Here is a 5,909-nt window from a genome sequence, read left to right as displayed (position 1 = left end):
AATTTTTATGTTTTTTGTGACAACTGTTTTGTTTTAAATTTATAAACTGTATTGTTTAGTATGGTGAGATGTTCAGCGTATGGCTGCAAAGGCCGATGCGAGAAAAAAATGACTGGAATTACATTTCACAGGTAAAAATCGATACACAACTTTTGTTATGTGGTCATAAAATGTTGATTTTTTCATTATAGCAGTAAAAATATGTAAAATGCTTTTAATATGTTTTGTACCACATCCAAACCAAACTATTTTTAATTATTCCAAGTTTAAATATCCTTTATTATAATTAATGTTTGAAATAAACTTTTTTATATATTTTACATGTAAAAAAATGTATAAAGTATTGTTATCAAATATGTAAAATAATTGTAAACTATAAAAAAAAATTAAAAATTCTAGTGATAAAAAAGTTATATGTATAGTTGTTATATACAACTTAAATTTACCTGGCAAGATTTGCTGGGGGTGAACAAACTTGTGGTGGGCTACTTGTTACTACATATATTTTTTTAAATATTCTTTCAAAAAATTTGCTAATTTAGGTGTATAATAATAGTTTCAGTGAATAATTAATAAAAATTTAAAAATAAATAAAATAACACAAAGCTTCTAAAATTGTTTATTTTTTTGTGGAAAATTAGGATATTCTTATGATTGAAGGTAACAAATATTAAAAATTACATTATTCACTGAATCCGTACGCAAGTGTGAAGGGGAATGCTAGATCTTTGAGATCAAAGCCCCCTGTTCTCAGAACTGGGTGCAGTCGTGCCAGCGACACTTCAAAAGCAATCTCAATGAGATTTGTACAAAATTCAAACAGCTGTCAATTTTAAATTTAGTACAGCTCCCATTGGTCGTTTGAAGTGTCAATCAGTGTCGCTGTCGACACGACGCAGTTCTGAGAACGGGGCTTAAGGAAGGAGCATATCAAAAATCTTAGGTACACCGCGATGGGCCTCAAATATGGCCGACTTAAATTCCGGTTTATCAGTGTCGTTCTAATTTTATTTAAAAAATGTAAAACTATGATGTAGGGTAGACGTGGGGTAGACTCAATAATTTGTAGTTTATTTTACGTTGTGAATACATGTTGGTAGTTATTAAAATTGTTATAAAAATATAAAATTCTAATAAAAATAGATAAGTTATAATAATTATTTATAACCATAAACATCCGATACGGTACTGAAGCAGGTCAGTCAAATTGACGTATCTAAATTCTTTGACATCTAATCTTTGACAAGTAGTAAATAAAAGCAAAAATGCAAGAAAAAATATATACTAAGTTAATTTAAGTGAATTTCATAAATGATCGGTTTTACTACACGTATGTATATTATATAGTCACTTACTAGCGAAAAGTTGTTCCATTATTTCACTCGATTTTTGCCGAGATCTACCGCACGCTACACAACCACCTATTTTAGAGTCTTTTTCGATAAATCGCGATAGTGTCACTGTTAATTTAAGTTCTGCCACAATTTCCATCTAGATTTACTACCTTTATACAACTATCAGTAGTAGAATAAATAATAAATAACATAAAATAAGCTCCGTAAAGACTGACAAATCCACAAAATTTCAAATCAAATTCAATGTGTCAAAATGAATCGTCAAACAGAACTGTCATGATCCCCACCCCAGGGGGGGTGACAGTGAAATAGGAAAATTGGAAACAGTCATTAGTGTCATTCCTGTCATTCTCCTCACGACAAGTATGGCCGCCTAGACAAAGATAGCATTGTTTTTGTCTAACTATTGTCTAACTTCACAGTTTAGAATTGACAGATTTCAGTTTCAGAGACAACTTCAGATTTGTTCTAGAACAAATTCGAAAATTGTGTCGAAAATATTCGACGCCATTTTAATTCATTCCGTTTAGTTTCGTTTTGGAAGTTCAATTTAATATTTCGGCTGAAATTTATAATTATAAAGGTAATAAAGTATATAAAATATATATTACATGAAGAATCCTGGAGAAAATGACGTTTCTGCCGTAGTAGGTATGTCCCATGTATATGAAAAATAGGTAGTAAATAAACACTGTTTTTACATTTTTTAGATGCAAGAAAATGGTGTTATAATCTCTTTGATCGGCGATTTTTTTGAAAATGGAAACAATTTACAGCAAGGTAAGATCATTTTTAACTATAGCCAACATCATTTATCTCCAATATGTGCGATTTATTGTCAATAATGCAATAAATCGGACTGATAATCTGATTATGTTATCCGACTAAAAGTCTCTTTTTGCTTCTTTTTGATTTATAAGCCAGGTCTCTTTGGGAATAATGGACGCTTTTTTAAACAGTATATTTATATTTTATACCTATTGATATTTTTAGATTGTTAATTTTAGTATAAAAAAATTTGTTTTTCTGTTTTCAGGTTTTTGTATAAGGCTCCCGTTTTCATGTCCCTGTGTCCGTTTTCTGTCCTTGAAGTCTGCGAATACGTGTGTTTATTTACAAATTACTGTAAGTCATGCTTATACCTTAACTAATTTACGTTAAAAGTACATATAATTAACTAATTGGTATTGAAACAATACAATCCTCTATATTTTTATGTTTATTTAGTCACGTTGTTCCATACTTCAAATAAATATATGTGAATAAATTATTTTTTGGTTTTATTTATGAAAAGAAAAAATACAAAATACATTTGAACTGAAAGAGGGCCCGCCATTAAATAACCGGAAACGGAAGTGAAAATTAAGCCATCATGTCCTTATCATGTCAACCTGTCAATTGGAAAAATAGTTCTCCAGACGACAACGAAGGCTTTCGGTGGCGTATCGTGTTTCCACGATTTAACACAGAGTTGACACTTCTTTCTAGTTAATTATTTTTGCCCCACCCTAGAGAGCTTTTTATGGTGGCTTTTCCGCCCACCATGCATGAATACATGGATAGCATTATGCTTCTTTCCTTAGTCTTCTTATTCAGTGCTACTCATTATTATACCGTATAATGAATTAATAATTTCTATATATCAAATGACAGCGAGCTTTTATTTCATAGCTATCGCTGACGTCGTCTTTTTTCGATGTCGTTTAGTATAGTTTTTATGTCATTTTATATGTAGAATTATATGGGGAATGTCATCGATCGTAATTTACAAGCCAACTGGACGTCGTTTTTTTTTCGATTATACGGTATAATAATGAATCTAGCCAATTCCCTTCGCACTTGCTTACAGATTCAATGAATAATGTAATTTTTAATATTCATTTGTGAAATTGTCATTTCAAAACAAACAAGGCGCCGTTTTTTTCGATCATACAGTATATATGTATATACACGTTTAAAATATATGTTATTACATTAATTTTTATTTAATTATACATTATACACACGTTAATAAATAAATAATTGTCTTGATAATCAGTCCACTGTGACTGTTAAATAAATTTTGCATTATCGACTTAGATATTCTAATATTATAAAGGTGAGACTATAAAATATAAAATTGTATATGCATTACTCAAAAATGAACGATATATTAGTTTACGTTTTAATAAATACTTTGTACCGTCTAGGTACAAGCTATTTCTGATGCTACGCCTTACTTTCAGCTGCCCTGTTACCTGTCCCCTCTCTTTCCTTATCTAAGGTCTGGTCTGGTAGGGTAGTGTCAGAAGGTCTGTTCGTTTTCCTATTATTATCGATTCTGGAATCGTTCAAAAAAAGTGAGGTTAAAAAACACACGATATCGTACAAAAGTTAAACAAAATTTAACTTTATACGACGTCGGATGATTAGTTAAAATTATCGGATAAAAATTGTTGTCAAAATATTTCGACCAATAGGAGCACCGTCGGATCGTCGTGTCATCGGATTTCGGATGCATGAGACTCCGGCTTTAGTCCATAGCTAGTTTTCGCGTTTACCTGTTACCTGGTTAGGAAATTCATAACCTGGCTACTAGTAACCGCGTTTTCGCGGTGTTTTATATTTCTGGTAATGAAATTTGGCAACGTTGATACTTCTAACCTGGTTACGATTTTCGTGACCTAGCTCGAAAGCCGGTCACGTTCTCTGGTTACAAGCAGTATTGTCAGATTTTTGAAATTCTAGGCGCCAAATCAGTTCTAAAAAGCACCAAAAAGCACAAATCAGTACAATAAACAAATTTAACCTGTCCAAAACTTATCCAAATGTGTGTTCCCAAAAGAATTCCTGACTAGTCAGCGCGTTTCTTATTGGTTGAAATGCGTAGAAACCTGACTAACAATCAGGTTTCTACGCATTTTAACCAATGAGAATCGTGCTGACTAGTCAGGGATTCTTCTGGGAACAGACTTCAAGTGATAGTATTGGTTGATAACATGATAACTATGGTTAAAATATCTGCATCCATCTTTGGCATCCATTATTTTATGGTTAAGACATGGTTAAGACTGCTCGTATACTTAGTAGCTAGCGGTCTTTATTTTGTTGTAATCTGGTAAATGAGTCGGGCTATAGCCGGGTATATAACTCAGTTAAACAAATAAGCAAATTTTGACTTATAGATTATTTAATTACATAAAATTACAAAAAATAGCAACAATTTATTGTGACAAAATATTGTCGGGAAAAAAAGAACTTCATCGACAGGAAGGAGTATCTAGAATTTTAGAAAATTAAAAACGCTTAATCTAGAAAATTAAAAACGCCCACTTTGCACTTTGGGCTTTTTATTTTTTTTTCTGGCGCAAATAAAGTCTGAAAAGCGCCCAATCTGGCCACACTGCCATAAGCCAAACTGGTGGCAACAGAAGGCGTTTTGGTGTTAGGTATCGGTTATCCTAACCATATTTCAAATCAGTAACCAGTTCGTTACCACAGATGTGAACACATTCCGTAACCTGGTAAACGCGAAAACTCGTTTCATATCTCTGGGTAGTGTTCGCATGGTGTTCGCTACCTAAAAAAAAGGTAAAATACAGTAGGGTTAACTGGTCTGTGGGTTAAATTTAACTATGGAGTGTAGACACTCCATAACTTTCACTAAACAACCACAGTGGCGTTAACAAGCAATAAAGGAGCGAACTGAACTTAGAAAGGTAAAATCGCACATATTTATTTCTCTTTCTTTTAATTATTTTTTGTTCAAAAATTTTTTGGCGTTTCTTACAAATTTACAAATATTACAAATGTAGAAATTTTGCTACAGCAGCGCCATCTTAAGTATTCCGTCTTTTATGACCACTTTTGAATACACCTTCACATTTGCACAAGGATATACAATGTATAAACAAGGATAGAAGCATTTGCCAAAGCCTTTGCCCCCTTGCCTTTGCCCTCCATCTTCCCAAGGCCATCTTCCCTCCATACATGCTCCATACTACCCGTGATACTATCAGAGAAGAACAAACGTTGGTTCTTCTCTGACAATACTGCATATTGCATAATATGATTAATATTCTTTGGTAGGACTTGCGCAGAAGTGCTGAAAGTGCTGTTGGTGCTGTGCTAACTTGCAGGGATGGGTATAATTATATTTTTTACGATTTGCTGTACTTAATGTAAAAAACATAAAAATGTAAAAAACATAAAAATGTAAAAAAAAGATATTTAAAAACATGGTAACCGTAAAAAAAAATTAGCCTGTTCTAATTTTTTTACAAGCTACAACAAGTAAAAAAAATAGAAATTACGGAGAGCTTTAAGCCCTCCGTAAACACGCATATAAGCGTATTTACGGAAGGCGTAAGCCAACTTCAACTCAATAAATTAAAACAATTTTATAATACAACTCAATATGCAGGGTGACGAAAAAAAAACTTGGTTGGATGATTCTACAGATAAAAAACAAACTAAAAGTTTCTATTATGAAGAGATAAGAGAGATTTCTATATATAAGAGAGAAATGTGAAGAAGTTATAAATAAATTAATCTCATGATTTTGCTAATACCCTT

Source organism: Sitophilus oryzae, unplaced genomic scaffold, assembly GCF_002938485.1.
Source record: "Sitophilus oryzae breed Bouriz unplaced genomic scaffold, Soryzae_2.0 scaffold_1181_pilon_pilon, whole genome shotgun sequence".
NCBI lineage: Eukaryota > Metazoa > Arthropoda > Insecta > Coleoptera > Curculionidae > Sitophilus > Sitophilus oryzae.
The sequence above is the reverse complement of the archived record's forward strand: the minus strand, read 5'-3'. Positions refer to the sequence as shown.